Raw genomic sequence first — 18,989 nt, 5'->3', positions numbered from 1 at the left:
TTAAATTTTTTTTAGAAACGGGGTCTTGCTATGTTGCCCAGTCTGTTCTCCAACTCCTGGACTCAAGTGATCCTCCTGCCTCGGGCTCCCAAAGTTCTGGGATTACAGGTGTGAGCTACCGCACCCAATTGCAAATACAAACTTAAGTTCTGTGTTTTCTTCTCATTTCAAAACATTCTCATGCCACATCTGTGGCTCTGCCTCAGGCTCTTTTTACTTAACAAAGGATCTGGGAGATCATCAGTGGGGAAAGCGCTTCCTCTCATTCCCCTTCACAGTTGCCATGTGCTCCTGCACACCCCCTGCCAATGCACGTGCGGGTTGCTTCTGACCTTTGCAATTGCACCAATTAATTTTAAGTCACAGAGGCAGTCAGCCTTCAGGATGGCCTCCAAGGATCCCCAACTCTGGGTATTCATGCATTCAAGTGGTCTTCTCCCGGTGAGAGCAGGGCCTAGTGACTAGATTCTAATGCATAGAGGACAGCAAATGTCAGGCATAGCTGACAGGGCCTAGAAGCTGTGACACCCTGGGTGCAATAAATAGGCCCAGTGCCCAGATTTTAGTTTCTTTTTTTTTTTTTTTTTTTTTTTGAGACGGAGTCTCGCTGTGTCACCCAGGCTGGAGTGCAGTGGCGCGATCTCGGCTCACTGCAAGCTCCGCCTCCCGGGTTTACGCCATTCTCCTGCCTCAGCCTCCGAGTAGCTGAGACTACAGGCGCCCGCCAACACGCCCGGCTAGTTTTTTGTATTTTTAGTAGAGACGGGGTTTCACCATGTTAGCCAGGATGGTCTCGATCTCCTGACTTCGTGATCCACCCGCCTCGGCCTCCCAAAGTACTGGGATTACAGGCTTGAGCCACCGCGCCCGGCCCAGATTTTAGTTTCTAAATACCACTCGCCAACAAAAACAATCAGCTCTCCTTTGAGAAATGGCTGATTCTATAGCTAAGTCAGGGAAAATACAAGGTGAGCTTGGAGCATTGTAAAGTGCCGGAAAGCAAGGACGTGCTCAGAAACGAAAGGACGTCTGGTCACAAGGGCTCACGCCTGTAATCCAGCACTTTAGGAGGTCGAGGCGGGCAGATCACTTGAGCCCAGGAGTTTGAGACTAGCCTGGGCAACATGGTGAAACCCCCTCTCTACAAAAACTAAAAAATTAGCCAGGCGTGGTAGTGCACACCGGTAGTCCCAGATACTCGGGAGGCTGAGGTGGGAGGTTGGCTTGAGCCCAGGAGATTGAGGCTGCATTGAGCTGAGATCACACCACTGCACTCCAGCCTGGGCAACAGACTGAGACCCTGTCTCAAAAACAAAAACAAACCTGGCTGAGCTCGGTGCCTCACGCCTGTAATCCCCGCAGTTTGAGAGGCCGAGAAGATTGGATCACTTGAGCTCAGGAGTTCGAGACAGCCTGACCAACATGGTAAAAACCCCATCTCTACTAAAATTTCAAAAAATTAGCCGGGCGTGGTGGCGCATGCCTGTAATCCCAGACTAGGGAGACTGAAGCATGATAATCGCTTGAACCTGGGAGGCGGAGGTTGCAGCGAGCTGAGATTGTGCCACTGTACTCCAGCCTGAGTGACAGAACAAGACTCTGTGTCAAAAAACAAACAAACAAAAAACCTAAAGGACAAGGGCTTGTCAAAGGGATCAGGAATCAATCTGAAAGCGCTCCAATGGCCAAAATGATAATAATTTAGCAATGAAATGCATAATGTAGTGTTAGATTACAGCTCAAAGTATAAAATAAGCATAGACAAGTTAATGCAGATATAAGTAAATGACTGAGTAAATAAATAAATGGTAAAGAAGGGACAAATCGTCCCTACAGAAGAATTCCAATTAATTTATGATACTGTCCCCCGGAGGTAGATTTAATTTTCCACCCCTTGAGTGTGGGCTGGACTTAGTGATTTGCTTCTGAAGAACGGAGTATAGAAAAGGGAAAAATAGTAACTTAATGGGGGAAAAACCTGGCAGACACCACTTTAGTGAAGTGACAAAGGTCAATACATTAAGGCTAATACTTTAATCACGGGAATCTTATGTACCTCCTGATATAATGGACTAAGGAGGGCTCCACACACCTCTGGGCATCTTTTCCCAAGCTCATACCCGAGCTAATCATGAAAAAAATACAGACAAACACAAACTGAGGGACATTCACAAAATACTTCACTAGTTCTCCTCAAAGCTCGAGGTCATGACTTGAGAAAGACTGAGAAAATCTGGGGGAAGACAGAAACTGTCACAGACCAGAAGAAATCAAGGAGACATGACAAAATGCAATGTGATATCCTGGGTTGGAACCTGGAACAGAAAAAAGACCTTAGTGTAAAAATGAATGAAATCTGAATAAAGGCTGGAGTTTAGTTAATAGTAACGTGTCAAAGTTGGTTTCTTTTGACAAATGTTTCATGGTAAATTAAGATGATAACATTAGGGAAACTGGGTGAAGGTACGCAGGAACTGTGGTTATGGGATTTTGTTTTGTTTTGTTTTGTTTTGTTTGTTTTGTTTTTTTTTTGAGGCGGAGTCTTCACTTTGTCGCCCAGGCTGGAGTGCAGTGGCACCATCTCGGCTCACTGCAAGCTCCGCCTCCCGGGTTCGCGTCATTCTCCTGCCTCAGCCTCCCGAGTAGCTGGGACTACAGGCGCCAGCAAACGCGCCCGGCTAATTTTTTGTATTTTAGTAGAGACGGGGTTTCACCGTGTTAGCCAGGATGGTCTCGATCTCCTGACCTCGTGATCCGCCCGCCTCAGCCTCCCAAAGTGCAGGGATTACAGGCGTGAGCCACCGCGCCCGGCCTGTTTTGTTTTGTTTTTGAGACGGAGTCTCGCTCTGTCGCCCAGGCTGGAGTGCAGTGGCCGGATCTCAGATCACTGCAAGCTCCGCCTCCCAGGTTTACGCCATTCTCCTGCCTCAGCCTCCCGAGTAGCTGGGACTACAGGCGCCCGCCACCTCGCCCGGCTAGTTTTTTGTATTTTTTAGTAGAGAAGGGGTTTCACCGTGTTAGCCAGGATGGTCTTGATCTCCTGACCTCGTGATCTGCCCTTCTCGGCCTCCCAAAGTGCTAGGATTACAGGCTTGAGCCACCGCGCCCGGCCTTGTTTTGTTTTTTGAGACAGGGTCTTGCCCTGTCGCCCAGGCTGGAGTGCAGTGGCACGATTGCAGCTCACTGCAGCCTCAGCCTCCCCAGTTCAAGCAATCCTCCCACCTCAACCTCCCAAGTAGCTAGAACTACAGGTGTGTGCTACCACACCCAGCTATTGTACATTATCTTTGCAATTTTCCTGTAAATCTAACATTATTCCAAGATAAAAAGGAGGCCTTTTATTATTACAGTGGCTTATGCTTGTAATCCCAGAACCTTGAGGCCAGGAGTTTGAGACTGGCATGGGCAACATAGCAAGACCTCACCTCTACAAAAAATACAAAAAAAATTAGCCAAGCCCGGTGCCCCAGGCCTGTAGTCCCAGGGTGAGGCAGGAGAATCACCTGAGCCCAGGCTGCAGTGAGCCATGATCACACCACTACACCAAAGCCTGGTCAGCAGAGCGAGACTCTGTCTCAAAAAAAAATTAAAAAATCTCGGCCGGGAGCGGTGGCTCAGGCCTGTAATCCCAGCACTTTGGGAGGCCAAGGCGGGAGGATCACAAGGTCCGGAGATCGAGACTATCCTGGCTAACACAGTGAAACCCCGTCTCTACTAAAAATACAAAAAAATTAGCCAGGCGTGCACCTGTAGTCCCAGCTACTCCGGAGGCTGAGGCAGGAGAATGGCGTAAACCCGGGAGGCGGAGCTTGCAGTGAGCCGAGATGGCGCCACTGCACTCCAGCCTGGGTGACAAAGCGAGACTCTGTCTTAAAAATCAATCAATCAATCAATCAATCAATAAAATTTAAAAATCTCGGCTGGGCGCGGTGGCTCACACCTGTAATCCCAGCACTTTGGGAGGTTGAGGCAGGCGAATCACAAGGTCAGGAGATCGACACCATCCTGGCTAACACAGTGAAACCCTATCTCTACTAAAAATACAAAAAATGAGCCAGGCGTGCGCCTGTAGTCCCAGCTACTTGGGAGGCTGAGGCAGGAGAATGGCGTGAACCCGGGAGGCAGAGCTTGCAGTGAGCCGAGATCGCGCCACAGCACTCCAGCCTGGGCAACAGAGTGAGACTCTGTCTCAAAAAAATAAATAAACAAAATAAAATTTTAAAATCTCATCTGGGCATGGTGGCACACGCCTGTAGTCCCAGCTATTCAGGAGGCTGAGACAGGAGGATCCCTTGTGCCCAGGAGTTTGAGGTTACAGTGAGCCTTGATAGGCTTGATACTTTGGGCAACAGAGTAAGACCGTGTCTCAATTTTTTTTTTTTGAGACAGAGTTTCACTCTTGTTGCCCAGGCTGGAGTGCAATGGCGTCTTGGCTCACTGCAACTTCTGCCTTCCAGGTTCTAGCTATTCTCCTGCCTCAGCTTCCTGAGTAGCTGGGAATACAGGTGCGTAGGCCATGTCTGGCTAATGTTTTGTATTTTTAGTCAAGACGGGGTTTCACGATGTTGACCAGGCTGGTCTCAAACTCCTGACCTCAGGTGATTCGCCTGCCTCAGCCTCCCAAAGTGCTGGGACTACAGGCGTGAACAACCGTGTCCAGCTCAATTTATTTTTTTTTAGAAAAAGGGTAATTCAGGAAAAAAAAAAGGGACAGGACATAGCTTTTTTTTTTTTTTTTTTTGAGACAGAGCCTTGCCCTGTCACCCAGTCTGGAGTGCAGTGGCACAATCTTGGCTCACTAAAACCTCCACCTCCCAGGTTCAAGTGGTTCTCCTGTCTCAGCCTCCCAAGTAGTTGGGACTACTGGCACCCACCACCACGCATGGCTAATTTTTGTATTTTATTTATTTATTTATTTATTTTGAGAGGCGTCTCGCTCTGTTGCCCAGGCTGGAGTGCAGTGGCACGATCTTGGCTCACTGCACCCTCTGCCTCCCAAGTTCAAGTGATTCTTCTGCCTCAGCCTCCCAAGTAGCTGGGATTACAGGTGCCCACCACCATGCCTGGCTAATTTTTTTTTTTTTTTTGAGACGGAGTCTCGCTCGTCACTCAGGCTGGAGTGCTGTGGTTTGATCTTGGCTCACTGCAAGCTCCACCTCCCAGGTTCAGGTTCACGCCATTCTCCTGCTTCAGCCTCTTGAGTAGCTGGGATCACAGGCATGCGCCGCCATGCCCAGCTAATTTTTGTATTTTTAGTAGAGATGGGGTTTCACCTTGTTGGCCAGGATGGTCTCGATCTCTTGACCTCATGATCCACCCACCTCAGCCTCTGAATGTGCTGGAATTACAGGCGTGAGCCGCTGCGCCCAGCGATTTTTGTACTTTTAGTAGAGATGGGGTTTCACTATATGTTGGCCAGGCTGGTCTCAAACTCCTGACCTCAGGTGATCCATCCGCCTTGGTCTCCCAAAGTGCTGGGATTATAGGCATGAGCCACCACACTCAGTCGGGATGTCACTTCTGAGAGTAGGTTACAAAAGGACCGTGGCTTCCCTCCTGCTTGTCCTCTCTGGCTTGCTGGCTGTGACAAAGCCTCCCACCACTGTATGAGCTGCCCTATGGAGACACCCACATGGCAAGGAACTGAGGGATGCCTTGGCCAACAGCTGTCGAGGAGCTAAGCCCCTCAGCCCAACAGGCCACGAGGAACAAAATCCTGCCTGCATTCAGGTGAGTGAGCTTGTAAGCAAATCCTCCTCTATCTGAGCCTTGAGATGGGCCCCAGCCTCTGCTGACACCTTGATTGAGATTTTGTGCAAGACCTTGAGCCAAAGGACCAAGCTAAGGTGCACCTGGATTCCTGACCCACAGAAACTGGGAGACAAGTTTGTTGTTGTTGTTTTTGAGACAGAGTTTCATTCCTGTTGCCCAGGCTGGAGTGCAGTGGTGCAATCTCGGCTCACTGCAATCTCCACCTCCCGGGTTCAAGCGATTCTTCTGCCTCAGCCTCCCAAGTAGCTGGGATTACAGGCACCCGCCACCACACCCGGCTGATTTTTGTATTTTTAGTAGAGATGGGGTTTCATCACATTCCCTCAGCCTCACGAGTACCACCACCACCACACCTGGCTAGTTTTTATATTTTTAGTACAGATGGGGTTTCACCATGTTGGCCAAGCTGGTCTTGAACTCCTGACCTCAGGTGATCCACCCGCCTCAGCCTCCCAAAGTGCTAGGATTACAGGCATGAGACACTGCGCCTGGCCAAAAGTTTGTTGTTTTAAACTGCTAAGTTGGGGGTGGGTGGGTGGATGATATGCAGGCAGCCATAGCTAACTAATACAGTTTCCCTCTCTTTTCAGTTATTTTCTCTTTGACCTGGGGCCCTTGACATACCCCTATTTGGCTCAGATAGAAGCAGAAATGCTAACACAGGCCGGGCTCTAGGTTGTTGGCCTCCACAAGGTACAGTATGAGACTGGTAATTTTATGAGATTATTAAAATAAAAATTCAAAACTTGAAAACTCTCAGAAAAGAACCCAAAAGCCACAATTTAAAGATCCCTACTTCCCTGCTTAAATCCTCCAGTAGCTTTGAATTGTTCCAGTAAAATCCAAAACCCTTCCTGTGGCTGGCATGGCCCCCAGGGTGTCCCCCACCCACTCTCCTGCCTTCCTTTCTGTTTCTCCTCCCCCTGGTCTCTAGACCCCTGTTCCCACCTGCCCATGCCTGCCTCAGGGCATTTGCACATGCCATGTTAAGTACTCCAAGTAGCTGGGACTACAGGCACACACCACCACGCCCGGCTAATTTTTTATAGAGATGGGGTCTCACTATGTTGCCCAGGCTGATCTCAAACTCCTGGGCTCAAGTGATCTGTCCTCCTTGGCCTCCCAAAATGTGGGCCTCCCAAGTGTTGGGAGGTATGAACCACCGTGCTTAGCCTCTGTCTCTATGTGAAAACAAAACAAAACAAAACAAAAAAACCACTGGCTTTGAAGTCAGGCAGATCTGCTTTCATTCTCTTCCCACCCTTACCAGCTAGGAGCTGGGAGACCTTGGGTGAGTGACGTCGCCTCTCTGACTTCCAGGTTCTCCATTTGGAGCCTCCTCGGAGAGTTGCTGGGAGGCTCCTGCATGCTCCTGCAGGGCAGGTCCTTAGCACACCACTCAGTGTACACGCAGGGAACAGCAGCGATCACGCTTCTCGACCTTGGTGAGTCCGGTGCTGCCGGTTTGCAGACTCATGCGGATACACATGACAGTCTACAAACAATTCCTGGGGCTCTGTGACCTGGAGTCCATCCTCAAACAGCCACACCCCAGATGACGGGCCCTACCCAGGACAGAAAAAGGCAAGAGAGACACTGGGTCAGAAGGCTGTGTTTCTGACTGGCCAACTGCCCTGGGCAGGCTGGGCCACCATGCGGGGAGCTTTAACTTCTAGAATGTGCCACATCAGCACTTACTTCCTCTGGGTGGCTGGCAGCCTCTGGGGGCAGCTTCTGCGACAGGAGAGCGGCAGTGAAAGCCGGCATAGGCCAGGGGCGGTGGTTCACGTAACCCCAGCACTTTGGGAGGCAGAGGCGGGTGGATCACCTGAGGTCAGGAGTTCGAGACCAGCCTGGCCAATATGGTGAAACCCCCATCTCTACTAAAAATACAACATCAGCCGGGCATGGTGGTGCATGATTGTGATCCTAGCTACTCCAGAGGCTGAGGCAAGAGAATCGATTCAACCCAGGAGGCAGAAGTTGCAGTGAGCCGAGACTGCACCATTGCACTCCAGCATAGGCAACAAGACCAAAATTCCGTTTCAAAAAGAAAAAAAAGAAAGTGGGCATGAAGTCAACCTAGGGGCCAAGGCGTAGGTGGTCCTGCAGCCAGTGAGTAGGGGCCATGTCCAGAGGGGAGCAGGTCTGGCCAATGGAATGTGAAAAAACTGGGCACCAATTCTAGACTTATAAAGACCTATAAAGAACTCCCACTTCCTCCTCTACTCTCTGGCCTGCCCCATCTGCCAGCTGGATGTCTGTGCCCAGGGCTGCCAAGGAGGCCACATGTGAAGCCAGCAGAGGCTCCATCAGCCAGGATCCCTGCTCCATGTCCCAAAGCCCCTTCCCACCTATCCCTTCTTGCGCTGCTGATTGTACTTTACAAGAACAAAGAAATAAACTTCTAATCTGTTAAGTACTGAGATTTCAAAGGTTATCGGTGAATGAAGCCAGTTTATTACATTTTTCTATCAAAATCGCCTCAGGCAAGTCTTTTATTTTTTATTTTTATTTTTATTTATTTATTTTTTTTGAGACAGAGTCTCGCTCTGTTACCCAGGCTGGAGTGCAGTGGCTCGATCTCAGCTCACTGCAAGCTCCGCCTCCCGGGTTCCCGCCATTCTCCTGCCTCAGCCTCCCGAGTAGCTGGGACTACAGGCGCCCGCCACCTCGCCCGGCTAGTTTTTTGTATTTCTTAATAGAGACGGGGTTTCACTGTGTTAGCCAGGATGGTCTCGATCTCCTGACCTCGTGATTCGCCCGTCTCGGCCTCCCAAAGTGCTGGGATTACAGGCTTGAGCCACCACGCCCGGCCGCAAGTCTTTTAAAAGTTATGTTTTTCCACCAATTTACCAAATGCAGACATCTAAAACATGCAAACATCACAGAATGAATGAAGGTCCCTGCCATCCCTCCTCGCACTGCAACAAGTGATAACCACTACTGATAGTTTGGGTATAGTCTTCCAGACTTTTTTGCTACATATGCACATCATGTTTTGGTTTTTGTTTGTTTGTTTGTCTTTGAGACAGAGTCTCGCTCTGCCACCCAGGCTGGAGTGCAGTGTCACGATCTCGGCTCACTGCAACCTCCACCTCCCAGGTCAAGTGATTTTCTTGCTTCAGCTTCCCGAGTAGCTGGGACTACAGGCGGGCGCCACCACACCCGGCTAATTTTTGTATTTTTTGGTAGAGATAGGGTTCCACCATGTTGGCCAGGCTGGTCTTGAACTCCTGACCTCAGCTGATCCACCCACCTGGGCCTCCCAAAGTGCTGGGATTACAGGCGTGAACCATCACACCTGGCACGTCACGTTTTTATACAAAAGCGTCATACCGTATATATTGTTCTGAAAGATGTCCTTTCCTTTAGCAGCATACCTTGGATATCTCCACGTTTGGACGCCTGAATCTACCTCATTATTTTTAACTTTGGGGTCTGGCATTCCATAGCATGTGTAAACTAAAATGTACTTTTTTTTTTTTTTGAGATGGCATCTCGCTGTGTCACCCAAGCTGGAATACAGTGGCGTGATCTCGGTTCACTGCAACCTCTGCCTCCTGGGTTCAAGTGATTCTCCTGCCTCAGCCTCCTGAGTAGCTGGAACTACAGACGCATGCCACAGATAATTTTTGTATTTTTAGTAGAGACGAGGTTTCACCATGTTGGCCAGGATGGTCTCGATCTCTTGACCTCATGATCCACCCACTGAGGCCTCCCAAAGTGCTGGGAGCCATGAGCCACCGCACCCGGCCACTAAAATGTATTTAATGGAGCCCTCAATTACTTATTTTCTGCTGCATAACGAATTACCTCAAAACCTAACAGCTTAGGACAGCAAATATTTATGATCTTAAAGATTCCAGGAGTCAGGAATTTGGGGGCGGTCTGGCTCAGGGTCTCTCCCAGGCTGTGGGCTAGGGCTGCAGTCTCCTAAAGGGGCTGGGATTTGCTTCCAGGCTCACCCCGTGATTGTTACAGGCCTCAGTTCCTTGCTATCTGAGTGTCCCCGTGATGTGACAGTGGCTTCCCACAGAGTGAGCACTGAGAGAGCCCCAGATAAAAGTGCAGTCTTTATGGCTGGCGTGGTGGCTCACACCTGCAGTCCCAGCACTTGGGGAGGCCAAGGCAGGTGGATCACCTGAGGTTAGGAGTTCGAGACCAGCCTGGCCAACATGGTGAAACCCTGTCTCTGCTAAAAATACAAAAATTAGCTGAGTGTGGCGGCGGGAGCCTGTAATCCCAGCCACTCAGGAGGCTGAGGCAGGAGAATTGCCTGAGCTCAGGAGGTGGAGGTTGCAGTGAGCCAAGATCATATCACTGCACTCCAGCCTGGGCAACAGAGTAAGAATCTGTCTCAAAAAAAAAAAAGAAAAAAAAAAAAAAAAAGAAAGAAAGAAAGAAAAGAAAAGAAGAAAAAAGAAAAGAAAAGAAAAGAAAGTGCAGTCTTTTATAACCACATCACAGAAGTGAAAGCAGAGCGGCAGAGCACCCTGCCATTGGTCACTCAGACCAGCTCTGGCACAATGAGGGAGGGGCTTCCTGAGCCCTTGAATCCCAGAAGTCCAGGATCAGCAGGGCCTTTTTTTAAAAAAAAAAAAAGAAAGAAAGAAAGAAAGAAAAGAAAAGAAAGAAAAAGAAAAGAAAGTTTTGGCCGGACGCGGTGGCTCAAGCCTGTAATCCCAGCACTTTGGGAGGCCGAGACAGGTGGATCACAAGGTCAGGAGATCGAGACCATCCTGGCTAACACGGTGAAACCCCATCTCTACTAAGAAATACAAAAAACCGGCCGGGCGCGGTGGCTCAAGCCTGTAATCCCAGCACTTTGGGAGGCCGAGACGGGTGGATCACGAGGTCAGGAGATCGAGACTATCCTGGCTAACACGGTGAAACCCCGTCTCTACTAAAAAATACAAAAAAAAAAAACTAGCCGGGCGAGGTGGTGGGCGCCTGTAGTCCCAGCTACTCGGGAGGCTGAGGCAGGAGAATGGCGTGAACCCGGGAGGCGGAGCTTGCAGTGAGCTGAGATCCGGCCACTGCACTCCAGCCTGGGCGACAGAGCGAGACTCCGTCTCAAAAAAAAAAAAAAAAAAAAAAAAAGAAATACAAAAAACTAGCCGGGCGAGGTGGCGGGCGCCTGTAGTCCCAGCTACTCGGGAGGCTGAGGCCGGAGAATGGCGTAAACCCGGGAGGCGGAGCTTGCAGTGAGCTGAGATCCGGCCACCGCACTCCAGCCTGGGCGACAGAGCGAGACTCCGTCTCAAAAAAAAAAAAAAAAAGGAAGTTTTGTGGGTTTTTTTTTTTTCCACAGAGATGGGGTCTCCCTATGTTGCCCAGGCTGGTCTCAAACTCCAGGGCTCAAGCAATCCTCCCACCTCACTTCCCAAAGTGCTGGGATTACAGGTGTGAACCACCGTGCACAGGCTTTTTTTCTTTCTTAGAAACAGGGTCTCCCTCTGTAGTCCAGGTTACAGTGGAGTGGAGTGATTATAGCCTCCTGCAGCCTCAAATTCCTGGGCTCAAGCGATCCTCCAGCCTCAGCCTCCCAAGTAGAGAGGACCACAGGTGCATGCTACCACGCCTGCACCTTTCCATTCTAAACCCAGCTGCAGGGAACATCCTTGCTGGCTTCCCTTTGCTTTCCTATGGAAGGTGGGAGGGGGTGTTCCCTATGGCAGTTTACAAGCATCAGCTCACGGAATTCTCATCATACTCTGGTGAAACGGATTCAGATGTGCATTTGGCAGAGGAAGGGGTTGGATTCTGTGATTGCGGGGCCCTTCGAGGATTCACAGGGCCCCCGGGAACAGAGCCTTCTTGGTCTAGATGGGCTTTTTCAGTAGGAGGAGAGGGTCAAGGAAGCTGAGAAGTGGAGATGAACTGTAGTAATGCTAGCCTCACACCTGGACCTTCTTCATTAAATGAAAGGTGAGGCAGGGCCACCACCCCCATCACACAGAGGAGGAAACTGAGGTTCAGAAAGGGGCGGAGACTTATCTCAGGCTGCACAGCTGAACAGTGACAGAACCAGGAATCACAGCCAAGTCCCTGACCTCCAGTGCCTTCTCCTGGGTTCTCACCACGCACTGGGCCAGGCACAGAACACGTATCAGCTCGCCAGTCCCCACAGAAGCTACAGCCTTATTCTTCCTCCCATTTGTTTGTTTGTTTGTTGTTGTTGTTGTTGTTGTTGTTAAGACAGCGTTTCACTGTCACCCAGGCTGGAGTGCAGTAGCATGATCACAGCTCACTGCAGCCTCGACCTCCAAGGCTCAAGCGATCCTCCCACCTCAGCCTCCTGAGTAGCTGGGACTACAGGCTACACACACAGCTAATTTTTGTATGCTTTGTGGAGATGGGGGGTCTCGCCACGTTGCCCAGGCTGGTCTCAAACTTCTGGGCTCAAGCGATCCTCCCTCCTCAGCCTCCCAAAATGCTGGGATTACAGGCATGAGCCACCGTGCCCAGCCTTTTCCTCCCATTTGATAGCAGGAGAAACTGAGGCTCAGAGACACTAGGTGTGGAACACCACAGGCGCCACACATGCTGAGCACCGTAGCCATGTGCAGGCAGGAGCTGCTGGGGCCCCTGTATCTGGGGCAGATGAGAGAGGAAGGAAAGAGAAGGCAGGGCCTTGCATGAGAGGTTAGCTCATGATGCCTCATTATCGCAAATTCTTATCTTTGAGGCAGAACAGGAAACAGGATGTGGGTTCCCCTTTAAGGGGCTGGCGCCTCACATTGACATGTACCATTGGACACATGTAAGCATCATGGGACAGGTAGTGTCGGTAAGGGGTTGGCACTCAGGCTTTGGAGTCAACAGGCTCCTGGCTGTGTGACTGCAGATTCGTGGCTTGACCTCTCGGGGCTTCTGAATAGCACGGGTTGTTAGGCCTGGTGGAACAGTGCTCAATAAACAGTGACAAGGTACTGAGCACTCCAACAAGTTTTGGAGGCAGGGGCAATTATTTGGCAAAAGAGGCAAAGCCTGTGGAGTGGCCTGGCCAGCTTTACCCCGTCCCTGCTGCCACATCCATCTGCAGTCCTCTGCCTGAGCCCAGCCCTGCCAAGCAAACACACCATCAAGTAGAAGGGAGGTTGCTATGACAGCACAGCTTCTGGACAGACCCTGGCCTCCCACACAATATCCCTCCACTCTGCTGGCCCCAGGCTTTTCCTGTGGAGGCTTCGGAGGTTGCTCCAGCCTGAGGCCAGCCTGGCCCAGATGCTGGCCCAGATGCTGACCCAGATGCTGGCCCAGATGCTGACCCAGACACAGCTGTGTTACATGACCCGGGTTTGCTGAGTACCTACCAGGTTCACATGAGTAGGACAGGCAAGGGCCACCCTGTCCTTCCCTCCTCCCAGGGCTCGACCTGGGCCCGGTAAGTGTCACTTGCCTTTAGGAGCTACGGTACAGCTCTCAGGAATGTCCTGAGTGGCAGGAAGAAAGGGAGAGCCCAGGTTCAAGAGAAGGACACTGGATTGGGTATTAAAGGCCCATGTCTTGGCCTAACTCGGCCTTAGTATCTCTGTGGTTGTGAGCAAACACCCATTTCTCTTTGGGCCTTAGAACTGAGGATTTCTTTCAAACTAGTCAAAACAGAAGCCGTGCACTCAGGAGGCAGGCAGCCCCTTGTTTTGGACGACTGTCTATCACTTACTGGCTGGGTGGCTTAAAGAAAGTTACTCAACATCTCTGAGCCATTTCCTCATCTCAAACTTTTGAACAACAATCCAAGGTTATTTAGAATACTAAATGAAGGCCAGGCGTGGTGGCTCACACCTGCAATCCCAGCACTTTAGGAGGCCAAGGTAGGAGGATAATTTAGGGCCAGGAGTTGAAGACCAGCCGGGGCAACATAGCAAGACCTCATCTCTGCAAAAACTTTTTAAAAATTAAGTCAACAGGCCAGGTGCAGTGGCTCAAGCCTGTAATCCCAGCACTTTGGGAGGCCGAGACGGGCAGATCACGAGGTCAGGAGATCGAGACCATCCTGGCTAACCCGATGAAACACTGTCTCTACTAAAAAATACAAAAAACTAGCCGGGCGAGGTGGCGGGCGCCTGTAGTCCCAGCTACTCGGGAGGCTGAGGCAAGAGAATGGCGTAAACTCGGGAGGCGGAGCTTGCAGTGAGCTGAGATCCGACCACTGCACTCCAGCCTGGGCGACAGAGCAAGACTCCGTCTCAAAAAAAAAAAAATAAATAAAATAAAATAAAAATTAAGTCAACAAATAAATAATAGAATACTAAATGGGAACATTTACAGTGCTTAGAAGACTTACAGTAGGAGCTCAATACATAGCAGCTGTTGCAATTAGCTCATTTTTTTCTTTAAAATAATTTCCACTTTATCAAAATAATACCATACATCAGTGAATCTAAGGCATCACCGATAGTAAGATGCACCGTGACTCACATGCTGTCCAGAGAAAACACTGCCAATTATAGTGGTCAGGTGCAGCACTGATTATGGAAAGATTTATCTTGATTTTAAAGATGTTAAAATGGGCCGGGCATGGTGACTCATGCCTGTAATCCCAGCACTTTGGGAGGCCAGCGAGGGCAGATCACCTGAGGTCAGGGGTTTGAGAACAGCCTGACCAACATGGCGAAACCCTGTCTCTACTAAAAATACAAAACTTATTAAAAAGTCAGGAAACAACAGGTGCTGGAGAGGATGTGGAGAAACAGGAACACTTTTACACTGTTGGTGGGACTGTAAACTAGTTCAACCATTGTGGAAGACAGTGTGGCGATTCTTCAAAGATCTAGAACTAGAAATACGATTTGACCCAGCCATCCCACCCATCCCATTACTGGGTATATACCCAAAGGATTATATATCATGCTGCTATAAAGACACATGCACTTGTATGTTTATTGTGGCACTCTTCACAATAGCAAAGACTTGGAACTAACCCAAATGTCCATCAGTGACAGGCTGGATTAAGAAAATGTGGCACATATACACCATGGAATACTATGCAGCCATAAAAAAGGATGAGTTCGTGTCCTGTGTAGGGACATAGATGCAGCTGGAAACCATCATTCTCAGCAAACTATCGCAAGAACAGAAAACCAAACACCGCATGTTCTCACTCATAGGTGGGAATTGAACAATGAGAACACTTGGACACAGGAAGGGGAACATCACACACAGGGGCCTGTTGTGGGGTAGGGGGAGGGGGGAGGGATAGCATTAGGAGATTTACCTAATGTAAATGATGAGTAAATGGGTGCAGCACACCAACATGGCACATGAATACATATGTAACAAACCTGCACGTTGTGCACATGTACCCTAGAACATAAAGTATATTAAAAAAAATACAAAACTTAGCTGGGCATGGTGGCAGTTGCCTGTAATCCCAGCTACTTGGGGGGCTGAGGCAGGAGAATCGCTTGAACCCAGGAGATGGAGGTTGCACTCCAGCCTGGGCAACAGAGCAAGACTCCATCTCAAAAATAAATAAATAAGTACATAAGTAAAGAAGTAAAGAAAGACGTTAAAATGTGAATACTTTGGCATCTTAGAATTGGTAAAATAGCATACGTGCAGGGAAAGCAAAATAAACTTACCCTAAAGGCAGATAACATGCACTGGTTTCCTGTCTGCTCCCCAGTCTCCCCACGCCGCCTCCCTAGAAGCAACCACTTTGGCTGTGTGGGCAGTTTCTTTCCAGCACGTACACATTTTATATTTCTAAATAATAAGCATATGCTGCTATCTTTGGGCAGATTTGTTTCAGCCCTGTCACCTATCTACCCTCCACTATCTACCAACCAACTAGTACAACGAAAGAGGATTCGTCCACTGTGGAAGCCATGTGGCCTTTTAGAGCTAAATCATTAGTCACGTCTCAGATTTGTCCACTTCTCTATGTATTTTATTTGGTCCCTTCTTCTCCTTTTTTTTTTTTTTTTTTAGATGGCATCTTGCTCTGTCACCCAGGCTGTAGTGCAGTGGTGCGATCTCAGCTCACTGCAAGCTCTGCCTCCCGGGTTCATGTGATTCTCCTGCCTCAGCCTCCCGAGTAGCTGGGACTAAAGGCACGCACCACTGCGCCCAGCTAATTTTTGTATTTTTAGTAGAGACGGGGCTTCACGATGTTGGCCAGGCTGATCTCGAACTTCTGAACTCGTGATCCACCCGCCTCGGCCTCCCAAAGTGCTGGGATTACGGACGTGAGCCACCGCGCCTAGCCCCTTTTTTTCTCCTTTTAGAGACTAAGTCTTGCTCTGTTTCCCAGGCTGGAATGCAGCGATGGGATGACAGCTCACTGCAGCCTCAACCTTCCAGGCTCAAGCAATCGTCCTACCTCAGCCACCTGAGTAGCTGGGACTACAGGCTCGTTCCACTGTGACCAGTAAATTTTTAAAAAATATATATTTTGGGGCTGGGCGTAGTGGCTTACGCTTGCAATCCCAGCACTTTGGCAGGCCGAGACGGGCGGATCACCTGAGGTCAGGAATTCAAGATCAGCCTGATCAACATGGAGAAACCCCATCCCTACTAAAAATACAAAAACTAGCCAGGCACGGTAGTGCATGCCTGTAATTTCAGCTACTCGAGAGGCTGAGGTAGGAGAATAGCTTGAACCCAGGAGGTGGAGGTTGCGGTGAGCTGAGATTGTGCTATTGCACTCTAACCTGGGCTACAGGAGTGAAACTCCATATCAAAAAAAAAAAAAAATATATATATATATATATATTTGTAGAGACAGGGTCTCACCATGTTGTCCAGGCTGATATCAGACTCCTGGGCTCAAGCGAACCTCCTGCCTCAGCTTCCTGAAGTGCTAGGATTACAGGCATGAGACACCATGCCCAGCCTTATGGAGAAGAGTGAGTTTTAAAACTGAGGTATCACTCTTCGGTATTCATATAAACTTGTTTGTTTGTTTGTTTGTCTGTTTGTTTCTGAGCCAGAGTCTCGCTCTGTTGCCAGGCTGGAGTGCAGGATTACATTCTTGAGCCACCTTGCCTAGCCAAGTTTTTTAGGTAACTATTTTTTATAACTAAGCATTGCATTTATTTCCTTTCTTACTCTATTTTTTCTGAAGTTAATAATTCCTTTTTATTACAGCTTTATTGATATATGATCAGTAAGCTGCACATATTTAATATGTACAGTTTGGGCCAGGCACAGTGGCTCAAGCCTGTAATTCTAGCTCTTTGGGAGGCCAAGGCTGGTGGATCACCTGAGGTCAGGAATTTGAGACCAGCCTGGCCAACATGGTGAAACCCCGTCTCTACCGGGAAACCCTGTCTCTACTAAAAATACAAAAAAAAAAAAAAAAAAAATTAGCCAGGCGTGGTTGTGCATGCCTGTAATCTCAGCTAAGGCAGGAGAATTGCTTGAACCCACGAGGTAGAGGTTGCAGTGAGCCGAGATCACTCCAGCCTGGGTTACAGAGCAATACTCCGTCTCAAAAAATAAATAAATAAACAAATAATAAAATGTACAGTTTGATAAGTTTTGACAAATGTGACCACCTGGGAATCCAGCACCACCATGAAGATGGTGAACATCTCCACAGCATCACTAATTCCTCGTGCCCATTGTTAATCCTTTCCTTCCCGCCCTCCCTGACCACCGACCTCATCCGGCGACTGCTGGTCTACTTGTCAGTATAGATGAGTTTGCATTTTCTGAAATTTTGCATAAATGTAATCATGCGGTATGTACTCTGACTCCTTTTCCCTCAGCATCATTATTTCGAGATTCATCTATTACTTGTGTGTATCCATAGCTTGCTCCTTTTTATTACTGAGTAGTGTTCTATTACGGTGCCCATTGTGGGAGGGACACACCACAGTTTATTGAACCACTCACCTGTGGCTGGGTATTGAGGTTGTTTATACCTTTTATGAGTAAAGCTCCCATGAACGTTACTGAATAAGGCCTCAGATAGGCATATGTTTTCTTTCCTTTTGGGTGAATACCTAAGAACAGATTTGTGGGTTTACCCTTTTTTTGTTGTTTTTTGTTTTGTTTTGTTTTCGAGACGGAGTCTTGCTCTGTCGCCCAGGCTGGAGTGCAGTGGCGCTATCTCGGCTCACTGCAAGTTCTGCCTCCCGTGTTCACGTCATTCTCCTGCCTCAGCCTCCCGAGTAGCTGGGACTACAGGCACCCACCACCACGCCCGGCTAATTTTTTGTATTTTCAGTAGAAATTTTTTGTATTTTCAGTATTTTCAGTAGAAATTCAGTAGAGAATTTACAAATTTACTGAATTTGTAAATTCAGTAGATTTTTTGTATTTCAGTTTCACCGTGTTAGCCAGGATGGTCTTGATCTCCTGACCTCATGATCCACCTGCCTCGGCCTCCCAAAGTGCTGGGATTACAGGCGTGAGCCACCGCACCCAGTTTTTTTTTTTTTTTTTTTTTGAGACCGAGTCTCACTCTGTTACCTAGGCTGGAGTGCAGTGGCACGATCTCACTTCACTGCAACAGCCTCCCGGGTTCAAGTGATTCTCCTGCCTCAGCCTCCCAAGCCCAAGTAGCTAGGACTACAGGCCTGAGCCACCATGCCTGGTTAATTTTTGTGTTTTTAATAGAGATGGGGTTTCACCATGTTGGTCTCGAACTCCTGACCTCGGGTGATCCGCCCACCTTAGCCTCCCAAAGTGCTGGGATTACAGGCGTGAGTCACCGCACTCAGCCATGGCTTTACCTTTTTGTGAACTGCAAATGGCTCATACCTGTAATCTCAGCACTTTGGGAGGCCGAGGCAAGTGAATCTCTTGAGCCCAGGAGTTTGAGGTTAACCTGGGCAATATGGCAAGACTCTGTCTCTACAACAAAAAAATACAAAAATTAGCCAGGCGTGGCGGCGTATGCATGTAGCCCCAGCTACTCAGGAGGGTGAGGTGGGAGGATCACTTGAGCCCAGGAGGTTGAGGCTGCAGTAAGCTGTGATTGTGCCACTATACTCCAGCCTGGGCAACAGAGTGAGACCCTATCTGAAACAAACAAACAAACAAGCAAACAGACAAAACTGCAAAATTGTCCTCCAAAGTGGTTTCTATGGTCTGGATATTTGTCGCCTCCAAGTCTCATGTTGATATTTAATCTCCGATGTTGGAAGTGAGACCTGATGGGAAGTGTTCGGATCATGGGGGCTGATCCCTCATGAATGGCTTGGTGCAGGTTTGTTTGTTTGTTTGAGATGAAGTCTTGCTCTATCACCCAGGCTGGAGTG

At 48.9% G+C, this 18,989-nt stretch overlaps 1 long non-coding RNA gene across 1 annotated transcript; it reads right to left on the bottom strand.

Annotated features, from left to right (window-relative positions):
• Positions 1-2,019: 2,019 nt before the first annotated feature.
• LOC114672622 (uncharacterized) lies at positions 2,020-7,276 on the bottom strand. The gene is made up of 2 exons (XR_003723020.2): positions 7,040-7,276; positions 2,020-2,315 (listed from the first exon to the last, which is right to left on the bottom strand). It is a non-coding gene; the product is annotated as an uncharacterized LOC114672622 (long non-coding RNA).
• Positions 7,277-18,989: the final 11,713 nt, after the last annotated feature.

This window comes from Macaca mulatta, chromosome 15 (genome assembly GCF_049350105.2).
Source record: "Macaca mulatta isolate MMU2019108-1 chromosome 15, T2T-MMU8v2.0, whole genome shotgun sequence".
NCBI classification, from domain to species: Eukaryota; Metazoa; Chordata; class Mammalia; order Primates; family Cercopithecidae; genus Macaca; species Macaca mulatta.
This window is presented reverse-complemented; position numbering and strand designations above follow the sequence as displayed.